The sequence below is a fragment of the Chinchilla lanigera genome, unplaced genomic scaffold (genome assembly GCF_000276665.1).
Source record: "Chinchilla lanigera isolate Chin_1 unplaced genomic scaffold, ChiLan1.0 scaffold00006, whole genome shotgun sequence".
Lineage (NCBI taxonomy): Eukaryota > Metazoa > Chordata > Mammalia > Rodentia > Chinchillidae > Chinchilla > Chinchilla lanigera.
This window is the reverse complement of record NW_004955407.1, coordinates 12,883,088-12,907,621: the sequence shown is the minus strand read 5'-3', so window position 1 is coordinate 12,907,621 and position 24,534 is coordinate 12,883,088. Positions and strand designations below refer to the sequence as shown.

The window sequence follows — 24,534 nt, the reverse complement described above, 5'->3', positions numbered from 1 at the left end:
TCTCTCTCTCTCTCTTGTGTTTGCTTTCTTGAGACAGGGTCTCACTATGGAATTCAGGATGGCTTTGAACTCACTTGGTAGCCCAGCCTGCCTGGAATTTGCAGTGATCTGCAGCATCCTGAGTACTGGGATTACAGGCATGGAACCCCATGCCCAGCACAGTGTCCTGATTTTTAAACTGAAAAAGCCACACATTCAAAATATTTTTCAGTTGAGTATCTTTTTTATGATTGCCAAAATAAAAATTTCTAAAGTCTTGTTTTCATGAAACACTCAAGCTCAACTCCCTAATCTCTTCTAAGGATGACCCTTTGATGTGAGTTCAAGATTTGGTCACGTGTTAGTTTTATGACCTGGAAAATTACCTTTTAGTTCTACTGCCTTAATTTATAATGTGTAGATAGTAACAGTTTTGTTTAAACATTAAATAAATAAAAACAGTAAGTATGTAGAGCTTAGCTAACTGCCTGACATAGCATAAGAGCTCAGTAGAGATGAGCTATTATGACAATGTAGGGATTGCTCAGGCAGGAATCCATAGATCACCCTTGACTTCTCCCTCTGTCACATCCTGATTAGATGTAATTGATCTCCATGGCTTATTGATTTTAACTTAGTATAGTTCAAAGTGGTTTCCTCTTTCTCTGTTCAATCTCTATGCTGTTTTAGGTTCAGATGTCTGCTGCTTACATAATGACCTTCTTGCCTCCAGTCCCTAGGCCTGTGCTCCGAATGCACTTGCCACAGTATGGTTTAGTTATTTGGAATGATTTAGTCATACAGAAAATTAGAACATAAAATCTCCCTTGGAGATAAAATGAACAACTCCTAAGCCAGCACAAGAATCCTATGGGACCACACAACACCATATTTTCCAGTCTCACTTCTGGTCACTCTCTCCTTAGCACTATACAAACCAATAATATTGAATTAGGATCAAATCTCAATTAACAAAGAAGAGGAATTATTGGTGACATTTCTGAAGTGATAAGCAGCAACAGCAAATCATGGTGGATGTAAGAATATACAAAAGATAGCGGCTGGGGATTTAGCTCAGCGGCACAGCGCCTGCCTGGCAAGCGCAACGTTGTGAGTTCGATTTCCGGTACCGGAAAAAAAAAACAAAAAACAAAAAACAAAACAACAACAACAAAAGAATATACAAAGGATGTTATAAAATAGATTAACTAGATGTATTTAAAATGCTTAGGAATATTTATAACTGAACAAATGTCATGTAAATGAACATAAATGACCATGAAATAATTAGATAAAAGCATTGTAGATCATATGAATGGTTGGAAATATAACCAAGGCGTCACTGTTTGGTAAATCCTGTGCTATTTCTTAATTGGGTGCTTTTGTTTTTTACCCACCTCCGGAGATTTAACTGAGCATTTGTAGTTCCATGTTTCTAATTTCTCATTTTTATAGCTTCCTGACAACTATAGATCACTGTAGTCACGTGATCACTAGACCTCACTGCCTGCTACCTGGAGTGGGTTCCCTGTGCCTTTTATGCCTTGAACTACTTGCCTGATACTGGGAGGCTGAGGATGCTCCAAACTATTACATGGAAACACTAATAGCATCAACAGATTTCATCTGTCACTTCGCATCTATTTGATCTCACATTGCTAATCTATTGTGTAGCATAGCATCTAGAGTGCAGCTTTATGTATGTGGACAACTAGTAACTAATTAAAACACGAGTGACCACAGAAACTCCCTTCCTCTTCCACTCTTGGTTATGTTTACAAAATCTCACACCCCTACAGTGCACAAACTGACGTTTTGACCTCGCTGTATGCTGAGGAATGGCTAAATCAAACAAATTAACATATTCATTCCTTCACCAAGCATCAATTTTCTGAGGTGAGAACATTTAAAATCTATTCACTTAGCAGTTTCTATGTATACAATTAGTTGTTATTTACAGTACAGGGCCACATAGAACCAAAGCTTTTTGCGATTTATTTTTCCCCCGTGGTTGAAACTTTGTATCCTTCCCCCAGTCATCCCCTTCCCCCCGCCCCCCGACCTCTGCTAACCACTGTCACTCTCTGAATATGAGCCCAACTTTTTAGATTCCACATGTAAATGAGATAATGCAGTATTTCAGTGTCTCTGCCTGGATTACTTCACATAGCACATGTCCTCCAGGTTCATCTGTTTTGTCACAAATAAGATTTCCTTCTTTTATTTTTTTTAAGGACAAATGGATATCATCAACATGTGTAAAAACACAAGCAATGGACTGTGTTTTAGCAGACGAATATGCTAAATACTTAAACCTGTTTAACCTTTCAGTTAATTCATACTTGAAAACCAGGGGAGAGAAATGGGAAGTCAGACTTTTCAAGGCAACATGCATACATTTTCTCTCTAAAATATTAGTACTGTTACACTTGTATGGATTTTTTACAACAAAAATATATTCACTCGGTTTTTGCATTTGACCCATAAATATTGAAATTATACCTGAATAATCAGTTAATCTGTCAGAGAGAAATATTATTTTTAACTTACAAGAACACTTCATTCTCGACAACTGCTGGTTTTTTCTAGAATAATTATGCAATAAGCTTTTCTCTGAAAGACCTCATTGTTTCCAAATATAACATAAATACAAAATTACCCTTCAAGGATGATATTTATCATCATAGAACATTTTTAAATGACTATGCCACAGACTCTGTAGAAAGTTGCAAAAAAAAAAAAATGAGTGTCAAGAATGTTTGGTCACTAGAAATGCCATTAGAGGAAGTGGTTCCGTCCAGAAGAAAATAGTCACTGGAGTATCTTGTTCCTATGGTTTTGGAATGTCGGTCATGCATATGGCCATTCTACCATCTAAGGGCCTCAGACACTAAGAAAATGCAAGTATCAGAGCATTTACACTCACAATGGAAAAATACATTCTTTTATTGTCTTACTTTTAATTTATAAAAGTGGGACATTAATAGTAACTTATAGTGAAGAGAAATGGTAAAATTAAATAAGTTAATATGTTAAATAGAGTTAACACAGTGCCTAGCACATACCCAATTCTCATTAACCATTAGCTATTAGCTATTATGGGTTATTATTTCTTAAGAAAAGAGAGAATTTTGCTGTACATTCGGTCTGCAATATTGGGTTAAATTAACTCTATGTACTAGATATTAGTAGCCAATATTTATTTATGAATGTATGATTCATGTGTATTTTCCCTGCAAAATTAGCATTGTGATTATTTTGTTTCTTTTAAAGGCAAGAATTAGAACAATGAAGCAACTTCTACTTCTAAATAAGAATGCTCCTGACTTTGATTCTTTTAAGAGACACTGCTGCCTGCCCCTTACATCTAATTCATCTTTCATTGTTTTGATAATCAGTCCTCTGAATTTTAACTGGTGTGTGTGTGTGTGTATGTATGTGCGTGTGTGTGTGTGTGTTTAATGAAAAATACATTTCTCAGTCTCCGTTGCAGCAGGGTAAGAAATGTAAATATATTTCAGCATGAAAATGTGAATTCAAAGGTGTGCAGATATTGTACATTAGTCATAAGGGAAGAGTCAACTGTCCTCCCTGACTAGCTTTTCCCTTTCTTATGTGACTGGAAGTGGGACTCAGTGGCAGGATTTGGAATGTCATATTTGGCACAAGATGTAGAAATTCTGTGTTGAGAATGGCAGAAGAACAAGGTAAAAGAAGTCTGTTTTGCTATCTCCACAAAAACACACGAGACCTGCACATTCAGATTGTTATATAAAGGAGAAATAAATGTCTCTTATTTCAGATACTACATTAGATATTTGATAGGATAGCTATGCCTGTGTCCTTCCCTTAAAGACCCAACATTTAAAGGATTGGCCTGTCAGTGCATACAATTTTATACTAACCGTGTACATGATTTAGGACAAGGTTTTTGAATTTTAAAAACAGTGTTTAAAGTTATATCCATGAGTGTCTATTCAATTTTTTTCATTTTATCTTTAATAGGTAGTTTCAGGTATGTGCCCTTCCAGAGTGCTATGTGGATGTAGTCTCTTTCTCCTGTTTTTTCACTTCCCTTTTTAGTGGTATATGTTTATTATAAATAACAAACACATTGGTCATTGGGAATTGGTACATATTTGCGTCTCCTCTTGATCCTTTTTTACTTCCTCTTCCCCTTTCTTCTCTCAAAGTCTGTATGTGTGCTTCCTACAGCCTGTCTTTTATTTATTCCCAAATCATTTATACTTTGGATTTCTTATAGAGGAGAAATCATGCGACATCTAACCTTTTATGTCTGATTTATGTCACTTAGCCTAGATGAGGAAAATTATTGTGACTATTAACCTCAAATAACGGACAATGTAAACTAACAATGAATGTAACTTCAAATGTGTTTTAAAATAGATATAAATTTAAAAATAATTTATAAAGTGAGTCAAAGTTTAAAAACCAGAGTTTGAGAATACTGACATTTAAAAAGTAAAGGTTACTTTTGTTGTTATTTTATCTAAATGAGCAGCTATGGAGGGGTCTACCTGACAATGCTCCAAAGAGCCTGAGATTTTACAGGATGTGGGCTTCAGGATTAAAAAGCTCTCTACATTTCTTTTGAGATTTCAGCAAATATGGTATAATTGGGCACAGTCTATGAAGCAGAGAATGAGTGAGACCCAAGGGTAAATGCCTGGCATGTGCTCTTTGCTCTGAGCAAATGCCAGCTCTTAAGAAACAGCCACTGTCACAGATCTCTGCCCACGTGATGGAGGAGCAAACAGAGACCGCGCAAGTGCAATGGGGAGCTCCACGGGCAGCAAGGATGCTGGAAACGCCAACATAATTCTTAAGCAGCATCACTGATGGCATTCACCATACTTAATTTTCCTTTTGGTGCACACTCAGTCTTTGCTGATCATCTAGAACTAGTCCACAAGAAAAAAGACTTGCCTTCTTAAAGGAGGAGCGTCAGGGTTTACATAGCTCGTTGCTCCCCTAATGTTGAGAATCGTGACTACCATGCACTGAGCGCCCCCAGTGTGTCAGAAGCTTGTGGCTCCCTGCTTCCCCAGTTCTTTCAATATTTCTGTAAGGCCAGTGACAGCCAAGGCAGAATTTGAACCCATGTTTATCAGTCTCTACTCTCTATGTTCTTTTATTAAATCATATGTTCTTCCTCCTTGGTTCATTCCACTGTCACAGTACTGGTCCTGTCACATAATTAAACCTCACTTAGGTTGAACCTTTCTCCCCTCTGACTTATAAACTCACAGCCGTGAGTTTATATCACTCTGTGGACACTTCATGATTTTTATGTAACAAAATATGTGAAATAATATAAGAGAAAATTTCACTCTTACAGCCCTTGAAAGGAAAGGATGCCTCTGCAAAGAAAATCCGTCTTTAATCCACACTTAAGCACATACCCTCAGGATGGTCTTTGAAATATTGTCTTCGAAAGGACTTTTGGCACACAAATTTGCCTCCAAATCCCTCCATTTGTCCCTAAAGTTATTGTGCTTTGATTTTGTACATAAGAGTTGTCAAATGTGTTTTTAATAAAAATGCTTTTTGTGTGTGCATTGGCACCACACGGTTATACCCACAGGCTGTACACCTGTGCTCAAAGCAAGAGGAGATGGACATGTTTGTATCAAAGAATGCAAGGAGTTTAGCTATCCCTGTTCTAATTCTGTATATGAAACTAAGCAACCTAAAGCTTGAGTTTAAAATGACTATTTTATTTTGTATTTGAATAAACAAATACATACATATTAATGCACAAATATATATATATATATATATATATTAGAAAGGGTTTAAATTAATGGATTCCCTTATATTTCTTTGCTCAGTTGTAACTTACTGTTTTTCCTTTTTTTTCCTTTTTCTTCTAAGACAAAAGAGCATTCTGAAGACAGAATGTTAATTCTAACAGTCTGGTTATAAGTCACAAGTGGCAAGAAAGAACATCAAGAAGTTAGCCCAAGTGAATTTTAAATTAACTACCACATATGTTGCAAATGTTTAAATTTTGGTTCAGTGCTTAAATGTTTAATATGCAAGAAGACATATCCAGTCATAATATATATATTTTTAAAACCACTGGATCTATTTAACATTGCTTCCAACAGTTCATATAGTCTGTTATTCTTCAGTAAGAAAATTTGGTTTTAAATTCATTCATCTGGACAGAATAAATTTTTCTTTTTATTAACTCCAGATACTCTTTAGTACTGAATTTCAAACAAAATATTTTCATATGGAAAACTACTGGGAGAAATCTACATAGTCTTTTGAATTTATTCTTCATATAGGATTTGTAATGGATCCGTTAAAATTGTACCAGTGTTATGTGAATGTGACCAAAAACTCTAAAGTCAGACATTTGTGTCCTCCCTTGTGCGCTTTCATATATTTTTCCTCCTGAGCACTGGGGATTGTAAGTCAGCCTGGCCTCTGCTTGGGTAGGGAATCCGCTTGCCAGCTTTGAGGTCTTCTCAGATAGGGAGGTGGGTAAGGGGGGTGGTATGAACCTTGAGAAAGATATTACACAGAAAATGAATTTAAAAAAAACGGGCCGTGACTCCAGCCAAGCGAAAAGAAACGCAAAAGAAAAAGGCAAAGGTACAATGCGGAAGGTACATGAAATAAAAGGAGAGTCATTAGGAACACTGCCAGTTCCTTTCACTGGAGACCTTGGGGGAAGTGCTCGATCATGCCTAGTGACAAGTCACCTACACAGAGTCAAAACAAAACATGAAAGGTTCCTCCTGAATTGATTGAAGCAATAATGAAAAAATCTTACCTTTTATTAATAAGTAATATTTCCCCACAGAGTGTAGACTGATTTATAGAATTATAATCTCATTAGGGGTCACTGTAAATGTTTTTCTCATTAGTGGGATCAGGCTTTGTTTCTGATTCTGTTGGTTCTAGGATAAGTAAGCCCCAATGACGAGTTGAAAATAAATGTTTAAACCATCTCTCTAGTACCAGATATTTAAAGTATGTATACTATGCTCTTTTAAAAACTGATGGCTAAAATGGCTGAAACTAATTTATATCTAGAGACATCATATTTAGTTTTTGACATTTGAAAATTTCTAGCTGGTAAACAAAATCCTTGGTCACATAACTAAAATACAACTTTTTGATGTGCCAGTTAGTCTTCTGTATTTCTATGTGGACTGAGTTATTTAGTTTCCTCAGCATCTACATGATGTAGGTTCTAACATTATCTCAATTCAAAATGAGAAAACCGAGATAAAATTAGATTATATGACTCATTAGTTATGGAGCTGGTAACTAAGCTTAAACAGCCCTTCTAATGTGTCCAAATAATACAAATAAGTGTTACTGTTATAAACATCCATGTTCATGCTGATGCTGGTTTCAGAAATTCTTAGCACTGTTGGTGTATCTGACTGAAAATCCTACTCAGGACTACAGTCCTGTCCCCTTACCCACAGTTTCCCTTTCCAAGATTTCAGTTATCTGAAGTCAACTGCTGTTTAAAAAATATGACATGGAAAGTTATAGTTCTAAATGTGTAATTCTTAAATTGTAAGCAATTCTGCTTTGTGTGCTGAGCGCTCATGTTGACCTTCTCATTTCATCCCATCCAGAATACGAGCCAGCCCTTGAGCACACAGCCGTGCTGAACATGTAACCTGTTCGTTAATCCCTTAGTAGCCATTTTTGTGTCGTGATATGCAGTGCTTGTGTATAGAAGTTGTTACCACTGGAGGTTTCCGTCTCCTTCTAGACATCTTGGACCATAACTGGACATTGCTGTGTTTCTAGAAATATCCTCTCCATTTTCATAAGCAGATAAAAGCTAATATCCAGGCCTAACACTCCCTAAGGTCTGTGCATTGGGCATTCAGAAGCTATGCTGTGTGATTTTGAGCTATTATTTATGTCATTTGTGCCTCATTTCTTCAGGTATCAGATAAGCATAAAAACATATATCTTCATATGTACTTAGAATCCCTATAACTTCAGAAGAATTAAACTCAGTGAATCCATATAAATCACTTGACCGACACAAAATAAGTACTAAATATTTGCCAGTTATCGTAAATGTAACTCTTGCTTGGAAATCCTCAGTTCATTTTATTGTTACTCCATCAAATGTTGTGGGGACCCTGTATGCCTTATCATTGCCTAAAACTGTAAATAAAAACATTAAGGATTCTTTACAGTTTTCCAAGAACCAAGATCGGGAAAGTGGTAGAAAAAGCTTTAAACACAAATAGAACATTTTAAATACCACAATATAAATGGCATCTTTTCCCCGTATATATACAAGCAGTTAAATTGTTTCTTGGTGCACAATCTACAAAATACTCAACTATAACAAAACTGAGCCCCTGCTGTCCTGACTGCCAAACCCAATACCAGATTCATCAGAGGCAGCTTATTAACTGCATCCTTTTCAGATGGCTTGAAAGATTTAAGAAGCAAGGAAAAGTCCAGGCATTTGGAACAAACAAATTTAGGTTTGGCAATCATTACATTTGAATAAGTATCTAGAAAATTACATTTACTACATGAACCTTGTTTAAGAAACACAAAATAAATACTATTAAGGTAGTAAGAGAAGGAAAAGCAATAATGGAATCTCCCTAACTGGCTTTTGCTCTCTTGAATTGTGCTGACAACAGAAGCTTCTCAGCTGCTGATCATAAATAGCCTGGAAGTTTATTTTAAGGTTGAATCCACCAAAAACTTATTTCATAATTTGGGCTACAATGCTCACAGACACCTTCGCACTTGTGTGAGTTGAAGACAAGCTCCTCAAGTAACACACCATGGCACGGACTCAATGAGAAAACAATTTGTACACCAAATACAAGTGGACACAGTAATGAGGCAGAAGGACTTATTTAAACTGGAAAGCCTCAGACACAGAATAAATAAGTGTCTTGGCAGTGGAGACTGGGGCAGACATGAGTGCATGTGGATTTGGGAATGTGCTTCCCTGCCGGAAATCATTCAATTATCAAAATTCTTTCCTCCTGAGACTTACAAACAGGAACCTTGGCCTGTGCTCAAATATTAAACATTAATGATATGCTCCTGCTGTTTTTTTTTTTTTTGAAAGAAAAGAGAGAGGAAAACTGTAGTCTATTCTCATTGTTAAAGAAGTAGTTATGAGGGAAATTTGGGTAGATAACTGGGGGAAATGATAGTGACATGAGCTCCTGCTTTACTTTTAGACTAAGATGTGCAGAACGTTTACACAGTTTTAGTTGTATTTTGAGATAGGGAGCCTTTGTTTGATTATATGGTGGCTAAGACATTGATTCATTCACTTAACAAATATTTATTAATGTTGACTATTTGCTGGGTATCATGGAAATTTCTGGGGTACGAGAGTAAAGATGACGAAGTTTATGCCTAAAAGACATGTATGCTTTGCAGAGTCAGACAAACAAAAAAGGAAATAAAAGAGGAAATAATTGCATGTTTCAGAAATGAGTAAGGAAACCCAAACAAAAATTGACAGAAAAGATAATAGAATAATATGCAGAGTACATATGTGGTGGAGAGTTTGGATTTTATCTTAAGTCTGTTAGAAAGCTATCAAAAGGTTTTCAGAAGAGAACTATTGTGATCAATATTGCTCCTAAGTAAAGATACACAGTAGGGTTCAGGGGAAAGAGTGGAAGAGGGGTTACAGTTAGCCTTTCAGGTCAGTGAGGTGGCCAAAAAGGTGAAGGTAGTGGGTTTAAGGAGGGGACAAACCAGGGTGAGATAAAAGGCTCAAATTCAAACAGTTTTGGGAGGATTAGTAGGACTTGCACAGGAATTAGATTTACAGATTGACAGTAAGGCATAAATATTACAGGATTCCTCCACTGCTAGATTCAAAAATTGGATATGTAATATTCTATTCTTTTTACTGAATGATGCAAGATTTTATGGTGGAGTCAAGTTCAGAAAAAAAAAGAAAAAGAAAGGGATATATTATATATGGTTTCATTTTAAACACAATACATTTTAGACACTTGTAAAACACTATCGTGAATAAATCAGGCATGGTGGTGCACAATGCAAGAGGAGGCTGAGGCAGGAGGAGTGCTGTGAGTTTGAGGCTAGCCCAGGCTGCTTAGTGAGTTCAAATCCAGCCTGAATGACACAGTGAGACTATGTCTCAAAAAACAAAAACAAAAGAACTATAGTAAACAAATTAAATATATTGAAATGTATATCAGTTATGACTAACATCTATTTTCAGTCATTTTTCTATCAGAATTTATTTTACTTCAATTTATTCATTTAAAAATTGTATACAATTAAAGCAAATAAACTATTTTTACTCTCATTAAAGTACGAGGTGGTCTGTCAATGATACAATTTTGAACCAAAGATGTACTTGGTAGCTTCTGCACAAGGATCTGGGGGAAGCCCTCTTAATGTGAGTGAGGGCTGCACATGGCCTCTTTCCTATGCCTTTACACCATCTCGATTTGGACAGTGATTTCCATGGTTGTCATACTTGTCATTCTTCTTTTCATTTTCTCTGATCCCAGAAAGCAATGTGTAATTTTTGACAATTATTTGTGCATTTACAATGAAACCTCAACAAAATTATAAGAACTTTAGTCTTTTTGGTTTGATACATAGTACCAGGCTTTGTTCTATTATTTTACTACCATAGGGGCAGCTTGAACTGCTACATTGTTTAAGTCAGTGCAGTTTTTTTCTTTTATGAAACTAAATGCAATGCAAGTTTACAACTCAAAAGAGATGACTCCAAAGGAAGCACAAGTTTGAGTGCCTTCAACATAAATGCAGTTATATTTAATTCCGTAGATGTACTCTAGGCACGCGATGTTGAAGGAAGAAACACACTTGAAGAATAGACAGACTGGAAGGACAAGCATGACTAACAAAGAAAATGAAAAGTAACTTGGAAATTAATTGAAATGATGAGAGATGGATGTGAAAGAAGCCATGAATGTTTAGAGGATGAAATGGTGAAAGATATAAATATTAAAGCAGAAACACTTAATCTGTTGGAAGATAAAATATGTAAAATTCTTGAAGACATAGTCATAGGCAAGGACTATGTGAATAGAACCCCAATTGCAAAAGAACTAATACCAAGAATCAACAACGAGGATGATAACACATTAAGAAGCTTCTGTACATCAAAAGAAACAACTGAACAGGGAGACAATGTACAGAAATGGAGAAATTTTGCCAATTGCTCCTCAAACTACTATGTAGACCACATAAAGAACTCCAAAAAAATCCCCAAAGGGAAAGGTCCAATAAAAATGGATGCATGTCAAGATCATAATTTTAAGTGAAATAAATGAGACACTTAATATTGCATTACTTCTCTGGTATGAGAAACCCAAAGTGTAAATAAGGAATACAATGGAGAACAGATATCAGAAAGTAAGAGGACCTTGTTCAAAGGGAAGAGGAAAAAGGGAGGGGGAATGGAGATGGAAAAGAAAACAAAAGGGGTTAAAAAAACAAAGAGAAGTTAAGGAAAACGGAAGCAAAGTTTTGTAAATGGGGAGGGGAAGGTGGGGTGCAGGAAGGGGAGGGGAATGAAAAAAAAAGAATTAAGGTGTATTATGTACAGATACAAATTCCCTATGATGAATATTATTATGCATGGCAAAAATGTAGTAATAAAAAAGTCAAAAAGATCTAAAATTCAAAAGATGGGCAACTGGAATGAATAAATCCTTATCAGAAGCTCAAATGGTCCATACATATATGAAAATACATTCAGCATCACTGGCTATTAGAACAATACAAATTAAAGTAAGAGTAAGATTCCATCTTACTTCAGAAAGTGTGGATAGCATAAAGAAATCAAATAGTAACAAGTGCGGGTGGGAGTGTGGGGAAAAGGGCTGTTTCTATATTGTTGGTGGGAATATGAACTAGTGCAACCACTGTGGAAACCAGTACAGAGATCCTTCAAAAACCAAACACAGAAATTCCATTCAACACAGCTATTTCTATTCTAGGCATCTTCTTCAAAAGGCTAAAGACATTACATTAGAATGATGCGTGCATGCCTGAGTTTATAGTAGCACGATTCATAATAGTTAAATTTTCAAAGTAGCCTATGTCTATCAACGGACAACTGGCTAAAAACACGTGGCATGTAAGCACAGTGGAGTACCTCTGCCACAAAGAAAGATGAATGTGAGTGATTTGTAGGAAAATAGATGCACCATTAAGTCATAATGTAAAGGGAAATAAATAAAACACATGAACTTAAATATCACTTGGCTTCTCTCATATAAAAGCCAAAGTATAAATATTTTAAAGAGCAGAATTAAAGACAGATGATAGAAAACAGATCTCTTCCAAATGGGAAGGAGAAAAGGAGATGGAGGGAAGGGGGAGAGAGAGATGGGAAAGAAGTAGTACAAAAATGTTATGTGTAGGTTCAACCCTTAGTGATAAATATAGCCATAATATAATGCAAACATTGATTGGTAAAAATTAGTGAATTGTTAGTTGTTGAAATAGTAAGCGAAGACTAATTAATAATAAGTGAAGATTCATTAATGTAACAATTAATTTGGCTCTGAGAGTTGCTGGAGCCTTAGAGAAGGATGGTTTAGTGGTATGCTAGATAGAATCCAGACTATTCGGGATTAAATTTTGAATGACAGAATATTTGAAAACTAAATAAGATCTCAATGAACACTGTAATCTAAATAACAAATAATGGGTTAGCAAAATAAAGAAAAAATAAAGAAAAGAAAAAGTGAAGGCTCTGTGAAGAAAAGAAAAAGTGAAGAATACATAAATATTATCCTCATTTTTAAATAGTTTTTGAGCATCTAGTTCAAATGATTCCTGCTCTAAGTACATGAAGTCATAAAGCACACACATTCTTACTACTTTTAAGAAGTTAACAATATAATTGCATATTCAGTTCAGAATATCTTAACTGTACTGTGCAAATAAATTTATTGATATTTCTAATAAAGATATTAGACATTAAAACAACTTTCACCCTTTCAAATCAGTCATGCTGTGAGATTATAAGAGAAAAAAAAGTTATATAAGCATTCTGTTAACATGGCTGAAGACTTTCAGGGGCCAAAGAAATACTCATTTTTTTCTTAATTTGAACTTGATTCTTAGACATCCCCTAAAACATGGAGAAAATTCTAGTTTTAAGAAAAGTTATCTAACAATGTCTCCTAAAATTAACAATACGTTTCTGTGTGTAAGTTTGAGTTTCAACTTAAGTAGGCCTCGGTTCACAGACACTTCTGTTTGCAAACAACTAGGTTCACAAATAGAAGCATTTGGCCAAATTTTGATTCTGTTCATGAACTCCAAATTGTGTGACAAACACAAATAAGACCAGAACCGTGGGATGATTTCATTTTGTGAACCAAGGTACCACAGTATATTACAATCTGTTTTAATAGTTTTGTCCACACAATTTTTTGGGGAAAAATAATAAAATAAATTGAATATGGAATAACTGTTAATTGACTAGAATTAAACAGCTGACAAATTAAGATATATAAACTCTTTGGCATAATTTATAGCTACTAAAAGTGAAATGAGTAAGATTTATGTGTGTCAATTTGACCACTTCTAGTATATGTATGAAAAATTTGTATATAAAGTCATATGTCTAAAATGACTCCGGATTTTAAAATACAAACAAAAACATCTATTCTAATGATTTTCTAATAATAGAGAAAAATGTAAAGGCAAAACATTGAAGTGTTCATTCATACAGTCTCAAGCTGAAAGGAAAAAATGAGTAGCTGGGTGGGCAAAAATTAACAGTGGCTTCCAAATTTCTTCAAGGTCTCAATTTTTGAATAAATAAGTACTTCTGGAAATATTGCTTAAATTCCACAGCATGCATTTTTATTCATTAATAAAGAAATTTAGAGTTGGTGTTAAGTTATGTGAAGTAGCAAGTTGAGCAATAACATTTAGTATGAAGAGTTCATGTCACCGAAAATTTCTGATTTTTTCTTGAGAGACTTGCAAATAATTTTAAAGAAAATTTTATAGAAAAAAGAAACAAAACTTGTGGGATAGCAACTGTTTTGTATAGTATCTTTAAAAATATACAATTGGGTAAATAATAACTACTTGAGTTTTGTAGCTATTGATAAACACATATTTTGTATCTTTGAAATAGTTATATGATTTAATATGTGCACTGGGCTGAATAGCAGTTCATCCCTGGGAACCAGGGGAATGTGACCTTAATTAGATACAGAGGTTTGAAGACGTAACTAAGTTAATATGCGATCATGCTGAAGTAGGCCGGGTGTCTTTATGACAGATGTCCTTACAAGAAGGAAGAGATTTACACACACACACACACACACACACACACACCCAAGATAGACACACAAAAATTCTCCCTCAAGACAGAAGCAAAGGCTGGCCTAGCACTGTCACAAACCAAGAACTGCCAGATTGGCAGTAGCTCTCAGAGGGTAGAAAGGAGACTTTAGAAGAAATGTGATCCTCCTCTTACCACCTTGATTTTGGGCATAGACCTTTTGTAACTGAGAGAAAATAAATTCATTTGTTTAGGCAGTCCAATTTATGGTAATTTGTTGTGGCAATCCTAGGAAGCGAATAAGGCATGCAGTGGTAATTACAGTAGTAGTCAATAATCTCCATGTACTCGGAATTATATCGAAGGGAAAGTTTGGGAAAAATTGCTCATCATGATTACTTATGATTCTATTTATACTCAAAATATAGCCAAAGATAGCTGTCTTACTCATAATTTCTATCAGCTATTTACATATTATAAAATATACTTAGGACAGAAGTATGCATGTGACATTATCATATGGATATACAGTTTTTCAGATTTATCCCTTTGGGAGATGTCTTACATTAAATTAAATTAGGGTTCTCTCAAACTTGTTGAACCATAAACTGGCCTACAAAACTCAGCAACCTTTCAAATGTGACCTAACTTATATTACTGCACTTGGTATTATGCATATGTTATATGCTTTGTAAACTGTAGAATACATTTACACTCATGATATTCTGTGCAGAATGTGCATAGCAATTCAGAGCATTTGTTTCTATCTGAGGCACCAAAATGGCCATTAAATGAAACAGAAATAAGTGATTTAATGGTTTGAAGATATCAATATGTAATACAGCAACCTTTGTTAATTTCCTACCACTTTGCACATAATTCAGTATTGCTTGTATTGTTCTTATGCTATTTTGTAAGTGGATATCTATTTATTAATGTTTTCCTTCTTCTATTTTTAAAATAAATTTTAAAAAATAGTATGTAGTTCAGGAAGAATTTGCATGATTAAATTCCCTAAATATTTTAATAATCCACATTAAAGTGTCAAAGCACAGAGCAAGACAGAATCAGAAAGTTTGTATGGTGATCCTGCCCTAACATCCTCCAGAGGTTTCCTTAGAAGACCTCTAGGAAAGCTCTCAATTGCTTGGGCAGTAAGACAGAATCTGTCATAAGGTAAACATCTTCTGGAGTGAATTAGAGGCTGTCCTTTGCTCTCACAAAAACTTTTTTAATCCTCACAAAAAAACAATTTGTTCTAATTCATCATCTAACATTTCTAAGGCCATGGCATGGAAGATATGTGAAGGAGCTCTCAGTTGTGGGTAACTTGCTAGAATACTTTTAGAATGGCAGCAAGATAATGCATGTCTAGTTATGGTCATTCAGTTTAAGGTATCCACAAAGGCTGGAAGGAATTCTTCCATGCCAGTTAGAAAAACGATAGATACAAACAGCATTAAAGATGCAGGCAAAGTGCAAACAAAAGACAAACCCAAGTTGGTGTTCAGACTAGACAGATGTGTGTAAGTTATGAAATTCTTGTGAGTGCTAAGAGAGGAGAGAGGAGACAGTGAACCAATCGTAAGGCCTAAGACACGAATTTTTCCCACTCCCCAATAATGAGGAGGTTTCTAACTGTAACTGAGTAACTCACATGTGTAATCCCTATGGATGTTTTTCATGTGATTAAGGCAGACTGTGACTATTCTGTAGTTCCAGTTCTGCCCTTGTGTCATTATGTGGTCTGGGTAGCAATGTGGTTTAACTTTCTTGCAATTAAATGCTCTGCTGTGCCTAGTGAACAATACTTATCCACCTGGCAAGAAAGCTCTGAGGAAACTTTTTATTTTGTTTATGTTCTTGAAATGGTTTCCTTGACTCTAAAATGGCATTTAAACCTATCTATTCTGAGAAACCATCACATATATATGCTCAAAAGAGCTTTATCTCTAATTGATGTGGAATTGATTATTGTTGAAAAAGATGACCATGTGGCCACACCTACATTCATAGAGTGAGAGATCAGCAACATTATTCCTGATATGAGTAATACTGATTTTCTTCAGACAAATCCTTAGTATTAATCTATTTCAGCCCCACCTACTGCTTTGTGTCATAGGAACTTATGATCCTTTTAGGTTCTCTCTTTTGTTTATTATTATTATTTTTTGGTTTCTCGGTGTACACTGATACTTTTCATCTCTTCTTCCAATTTTTGAGTAAGGTCTCTATTTCTCCTCACCCCCATGAGAAGGAAATAAACACAGACAGACTATTAGCATGGCTGCTATAGTATAGACAGGTGACTGAAACACGGTAGAAATTGTGGAGATGCTATTTGATCCAGAAGCCATAGGAAATCAGGAAAGTTTGCATTTTCTGACATAAACTACACTACATGATATAAAATAGTACAGAACCGGGGGAAATGCCAACTGCCTCATCAACTATGTAACTTTGGGAAGTTTCATCCACTGTCTGAACTCCTCTCAGTGAACTGAAGCTTCTCCCTTTAGGAAATAAAGCTCATAAAAAAAAAAAACAAAACAAAAAAAACCTTACAGTATATTTTCTCTGTAGCACACCCCAGTGCTCAGGATCTTGCCTAGTATATATTAATAATTTTTTATAAGTTTTTGAATCAGTATATGAATGCACTTCACTTTTTTTACTTGCAGGTCGACATGATGTTTTTACATAAATGTATAATCAACAAAAATCATGTGTAAAATGTAACAAATAAATGACATAATAAAAAATAGAATTTTAATATGGTCTTTCAAAGAGAAACTGAAGAAGAAAATATCCTCCATGCTTTTCTGTTAATACTATCTTCTATCTCGTACATAGAATGAGGATACTTGGACTAATTGAATTTTTGCATATTTCTCATTCGTAGAAAGCCAGGATTGAAAATGAAGTTTCTGCTCTCTCTTTTCTCTCCTTTCTACATTCCTAGGTGCATTTTGCCTTAAAACAAAATGGTATTGTTCTTACAGTTGATTTTACTGCTGAGCTAAGTAAATTTTTGATTCAACATGTGATGGCTACATTAGACGATCTATTTGGATTGTCAATAAAGTAGTATTTATATAAGCAAAGTAAAATCCTTCTGCACTTTAATCATTATTGTCACTGGGTTTTTCTGCTTATTCAGTAAAAATAAATTATTACTCTGGAAATACTGTAGAGATACACAACTTGCACACACATTCTTTTATAGTAGTAGTGTATTAAGGGAAGTTTCAGTAGTCAGAACTTCAACTCAAACTGCATAACATCAAATATTAATCATGTGTCAGCTTTCCCCTTTCCCATCTCACCCAACCCCAACCCTGACAGCAGGAAGAAGGGCATTAAGAGAATTACTTCCCCATAAGTGAGGGAACATCTGCCTCCAAGCTGGGTTAGGAGGAAGCCTGGACCATCTCCTTAGCAAGGGCTGCTTGTGTGGAATATAAGTAAAGCATGCATTTACCCCGAGGGCTCCTTTAGGATTCAGAATGCATAATTTGGTAGAAATTGTAAGAAAACAAATATCTTTTGGCAGGCCAGTAATTTGCATTGGGTCCAAACTTTTGAGTACAAAATTCATGAAGTTTTCATTTGAACATTTTTTCCCTTTTATCTCCATGAATCATGATGACAGCAAACATTTAAAAACAAGGATTCTTCCATCCACACTTTAAAATAATGACTTTCTGGGTTTTCTTTTGGAACTTTTTATAAAAGCAGAACAATTCTTTCTAAGTTTCCTCCCTTTTGGTTCTAATTACGAAGCCTCGCCCTTTCCTGCCAGCCTGCAGACACATGGCACATACGTTCATTACCGGCCTCACATTCTGAAGTATTTACAATAGACAAGGCTTGAAAGTACAATTAATGGGAAAGCCTGACCATGCTAGTGCAGCTCATTAGAAGCACTGGGAATGCGTTACAGGTTATAATTGACGGAAGTTGGGTACTACCTGATTGAAGGAAGAGAGCTTCAATAAATGAGGGATTAAGGAAAATAAGAATGTCAACATTTTGTTGACATTTGGGACAGAACTTTAGCAAGGCAGATAAAATAGTGGACATTAAAAATAATATTAATATCTTGAACTCATGCTAAACTTGGGAACACTCATATACATACTGTTACCAACTTACTGAACTCAGAATAGGACGTGAATTTGCAAAATACCTTATAAGTTACAAAGCACTCTAAAGCTTTTCATTTTCTGTGAGTTTTTATCCTTGTGACATCTGATGAAGAATGTACAATAGATATCAATATCCTAACTTTAAAAAGAGGAAATATGAATGGCTCATTTTTACTGGATTTTAGATTATTCTGGTACTTGATCTCAAGATGGACTTTATATCATGCACTATAGTAGGTAATGAGTTTATAAATATAATAGAATGTGCCTTCAGCATCTCTAAATTTTCAGATTTTTAGCTTGAACCTAGGTGCTTAGTACACCTAGTTTTAGTTAAATCAGTGCTTAGACCCAATAGTATTTTAGACATCATTAGACTTTTCTCAAAAACAGATTATGTCTTCACAAATTACAATTTCTAAGGCCTGTGGCATATATTAATTCTGTCACTTTCCAGAATATAGTTCAAAGTTATAATATTTTTATAATATTCCAGAGGGAAATAACCCATTAGTATGTAAATGCTAAAAGTTAAATGAATTAGATAGTGCTTATTTAAGTATATTTTTGATCTTTCACACAGAAAATTTTGGCAGAGAATATACATTTCATATTTAACTTCAAGATTGACTTGTATTAAATCTAGTACAAGATAGACAAAGTTGAAATTTACCATACTTTCAGGGAAAGAAAATCCTTAAATGTTTGTTCATTGGTTAACAATATCCAGTAGAAATCAAAAGTGCAAATTAAAGTTGATTCTCTGGAACAGGAGTGGATTATGTGAGCAGATTTTAAAATAATCATATAAACTGGAGCTTTCATCCTTTTAGCCTGCCCCAAAATGGGTCTTCAATGACTCTCTGGGTGGTACCACCTCATTAAAGAAGGCTCTCCACCTTCTGGGCCAAGTTTCGGTAGCCTGGCGTAGGCAAGTATCTTTTGTTTATTCAGTCTTCCGGATTGTGGAAGTTGTTCACATTCTATCATCACACTTGATTCCACAATGATCTTGGTAAGTAAGCTGGAAAGAATATTATCTTTATCTTATAAAACAAAGAAAGAATATTATCTTTATCTTATAAAACAACAAAAATGGCTGAGAATGATCAAGTTGACTTCCCCAAGGTCCCATGTCAAAGCAGTGATCAACTGACATCAGAAGAGTGTCCTCCTATGCTTTTCCTGCAACATCACCATATGTCCCATTTTCTTTTCAATTTGGGCTGATAACCAGAGTCACACTCCTAAATCAACCCATGATGTCAAGAAGAAACTTTTAGGACATGGAATCAGGCAGATTAGAGTCATACTTATTCCTTATTAATGCTGACACTTTGCTAACAAATATGTTGGTTAGCAATAAAGACACAGTAGAAACCCTAACTTAGATACTGCAATATTTTCAACCACTGGGTGGTTTTTCTCATTCCAGCCAAACAGTTTCTTTTGTGAAGTGCACTTGACATCTTTAAACATTTAGCTACAAAAACTTCAGCCAAATGCCAAATAAAATTTAAAACATTTCCTCTGCATATCTAATTTTACATCCTTGCTCTAGTTCTTATACTTACAGTTGAATTCCTTTTGTCTTTGCTGTTTCTCTTTTAACCACTTTTAATATTATTCATATACTATCAATTAAATACTTTACCCTCATAAAGATTCTGTGTACATACATAGATGAAGTTTTAATTCATAAACACACAAATATCTCTTTACTTTCTAAAATTGTGACAAAGTAAGAACATGTGAATATAACATTTATAGATTTACTTCTCGTCTTCTTCATTTAATGTCTTGAAAATACAATTTACTTCCTGTTTTGGTTTTTCCTTCACCCATTTGAACCTGTTTCAGGTTGACTGTATAAATATCAGTTTGTTTTTGCATGCTAAGGATTGCACTAACATTTTAATTCAGTGTTGTCCATATAATATTTATGTTTATGTTGCAGCAGCATCAAGTAAGAGACATACCTTTGATATGATAGAAAGTAATCACCTCCTTGGCTGACATCTATTCTGCGATTCTATTAAACAGCTCCCCAGTCTAATGTTCACTCTCTTAATCATTCAGTTTTTACAGGTAGACACAAATGCAGATAACTACAGAGTTTGTCAAATCAAAATGTAAAAAAGTGACCCCCAAACAGAAATTTTTTTCTGAAAATAGGCAGACTCTTTTCAACCTATAATCAGCTAATATTCTAATAGACCAATAGCAAGTAGAAATATGGTAAATTAAAAATGTCCTCAGTACATCACCTAGAACATCACAGGTTAGTGACACAGTATTGGGTAGAGTGGTGGTTGTCTACTGTCATGTTTGTATTAGCTGATAAGGACCTACAGATCACTAAGCAGCACAGTATCTTGAGAGATCACAGTACTGCATAAAGCTAGCCAATGAAATGGTCAAAATTCAAGTATGGTTCTATGAAATGTCCATTGTTTTCACACTATCAAGCTGAAATGTGAAGCCCAACAAGTGCAAGTGTAGACCATATGTATATTAAGAAAATCTGCATATTAAGAATGATATTAAAACATCGGACAACCATTGTAATGCTGCCCATAGAGGTTGCTGAAAGATTAAACTACTATTTAGATTTTTTTATATAAGGTCTCAAATTGCTGTGCTGTCCAGGCTGCATTCAAGCTTGTGATCCTTTTGCTTCAGCCTCCCAGAGTGCTGGTATTACAGGCATGTGCCACAATGCCTGGCTCCTAGAAATCCATTTAAAAGTACATTCACCAAGGAAAAAAATGCTATAGTATTCAGGCCAATGTGCTCCATTTTCAAAAGGCAATGCCATATGAAACACTTTCATTGAATAGTAGAGAAAATGCTAAACATATGAATGATCAACTTGGATTTGGGCCCTAACATTTAAGATTCAAAGCATGATTGTCTTAAAACTTCCCACTTTACATACCGACCCTCACCTCTTTTAATAAAGCATGATGATCTACTGTAACCCAGTTTATGCTGGAGATAATCAAATAAGTGCAAAGAGTTGAAGAGGACTTTTTCAACTGTAAAATACATTTGTAATTGTTGCATTATAAGTAATTATTATTTTCTTAGCTCTTGAGACCAAATACAAATCTAACTTCAGTTTCCTTCACCAGTTTATCAAGCATTAGAGAGACATTAAAATATATAATTAGAAAGAATGAACAGAAAATTGAATTTCCAAGAATGTACTGTATTTGCCAACATTTACACACATATATTTAAGTTCTTATAATTTTATTCAAATAGTTGGTTTAGTTAAAATCTAATTTAAATCCATCCCAATTATGCAATCAAAGAATCCCAGGGAATTATGTGTTAAATCATTCCAGTTTCTTTTTCATCAGTATCTTATTATTTCAAATGTCTTTTACAAATAATTTGATATTTTGTGGGTATAACTCAGAATCATGTTACTAGGTATGTACAAACCTAGTGTTCATTATTTCAGTATATCATGGAAATAAATATTTGTTTATCTCTGTGTTATCATTTAGTCCCCAAGAATTTATCAAAAACTCATGTTTTAATGCCTTTCAGTAATATAACTTCAGTCTTTAAATGTCATTTATAGAAATGCTTACTCTAAATTTTATAGAGTGATTTCTTATTTTTACAAGTTTTACCTGAGTTTGGTTTAAACTTTTCGTAAGAAAGATTAGCTATTATACTATAAGTTTCTTATTGGAATTAAAATGAATTTTATATTCTTAGAACATTGATTCAGAGACAGAGCTAGTCCAATGGAGTGAGTCCATACTTTGAGCAGGATGGAGACCAATGCTGCCTTCTGCTGTATTATGAGAAATATCAATGAAAAGTTTATCTTTTGAGAGGAAAAAAATCACAATTGCTATAAATATGACCTCTTGAATGAATGGAGCACAGAATCATGGTACCTTATCAAAAAACAAACAAAAATTCCATGTGAATTACACAATAGTTAATGTAAAATTTAATTTAAAAATACTCATAATTTACTAAATTAAAATGAATTCTGATCCATAGACAACAAAGTAATAGAAAAACTGTTTCAACAATACTTTAAATATTCTCTGAAGTTAATTTTTTTTTTGTTTTAGGTGTCACATACAGAAACCATACTGTAAAGAAGTATTTTCCCCATAAAAAGGCCTTATTAAATATTGAACTGATCTGTTTGATTTACAGTTGATTTTTGAGACTGAATTTCAAGGAACATTTTTTGTATGTCTGCTTGCTATTGTGGCAACCTAAATGAAACAAAAATGTCAATATTTCTTTGCAAAGAAGGTGGTTTTCAGATTATGAACAAGTATACCTGAAAAGAATTTATTCTATTTAATTTTTATTTTCAATACTAATCTGTAGGTAAAAACAAAATAGTTTGCGTTATGTATTTGGTATAATTATATTCAAAATTATTGTGAATAAACCAAATACGTTTTTATATAATTACCTTTTCTCTAAGATACAAGGGATTTTGATTGAGATTTGAAAGAAATTCAATATATAATTTCATCAATATGAAACTGAAGAAACAATCTTCTATTTGGTCTGAGAAATAAATGGCATTTGCTAGAATTCTTCCACAGTTGACCTACCGAGATTAGTGCTAGACTTTACTCATTAGTAGAAGAAATATTTCTGGACAAATGTGAAGTTAATATTTTATCTGTTTCTGATGTGAGGAAAAATTAAGTAAACATCTTGTGTCATTAGATAGGTCTCTCCAAATCTAAGAATGTTTTCTCGGTGGCAAGGCCAACCTACTTCTGATCTGAAAGAGAATAACACTGAAACAAAGTAAAACAAAACAAAAGCACATACATGAGTTCGGCAGGTGATCCATCTGACATCCTCCCTGCAGTTTGACCTCTGGAATCTTTCTCTAAGGGATAATTTTTAACCATTTTATTGAAACTGGAACTGAGCAGGAAGTTCAGGGGCTCTTGGATTCCCAATTTTCATTGACTTTCTCTCCTAGACCATCTACATAAAGTTGGGGAACAAAAATCCAGTGGAAGGTATTTTGGTATTTTAGTATTATCAACATTGGTTCCAGAATTTCATTTAGCTTGAAACTTCAAAGCACTTTACTGAGCTGCATTTCATATGTAGTACAATAAAAGATAAACTCTCATTTAAAAAAAAAGACTTTGTGGCTATTATTTCAACAACTCAGCTATTCTTACTTAAAAAGTAGCTTTCTAGCAGGAGACGAAGAAAGATCAAACATAAACTAATGAGAAATAACAATATAACAGATTAAAAAACATTTTTAAAAAAGAAGTAATAAGGTTTAAACTACAAGTTGCTCATTTAAAAGATAAGGAACAGGGAATGGGGCTATAGCTCAGTGGCATAAATTCCTGCCTGGCAATTGCAAGGTCCTGAGTTCCATTCCTATTACTAAAAGAAAAAAAAAAAAAAAACAAACAAAAAACAAAAGATAAAGAGCGGTAGTTTCTTAAAAGCTACATGAAAATCTTTTCCAATTTACTAAAAAAAGAGCCACTATGCTATTTATATATATACTAAAGGAGTATTAATAGATGAAACTATAATGATATATAGAGTTGTTTGCCAAATTAAGAATTCTAGAAGGGCATAGAGTTTATAGTGTTTCCTGAAACATTTAAGATAAGAGGCCCTAATATTAGGTGAAAGTAAAAACTACATTTGAGGCAGAAATGTGCATTGATAGAAAAGATTACAAAGTCTTTATGACTGACTTTATTTAAAATTCAAAATTTAAACTAGGCATTCAGTGTTTCAATCATATCTTATTTATCCAAAAGGATTGCTTTACTCCCATCAGTGTCATAACTTTCCTTTCCACAATGTTGTTGAAACCACTTTAAATGGTATTTTCAGCTTGGGAGTCTATTTTTTAAATTTTGAGAAATAAAAGAGGAGGAGACTTTTATTTTCTTGAAACCAAGTTCACTAACGTATGAACTTCAATTTCTCCATCTGTCTTCCTGTTACAGTCAAACAGAAATACCTTCTGATGACCAAGACCAATCCCTCTATGCAGGCACTAAATTTCTTTTTTGTTGTTGTTTTTTCATCAGTCTTCTTTATCATCATTATATA

The 24,534-nt window shown here is 34.3% G+C and overlaps 1 protein-coding gene across 4 annotated transcripts in view; it reads right to left on the bottom strand.

The window, feature by feature from the left end:
- Robo1 (roundabout guidance receptor 1) overlaps nt 1–24,534 on the bottom strand; it is an 891,813-nt gene that overhangs the window by 578,102 nt on the left and 289,177 nt on the right. The gene's annotated exons all lie outside the window — the stretch shown is intronic.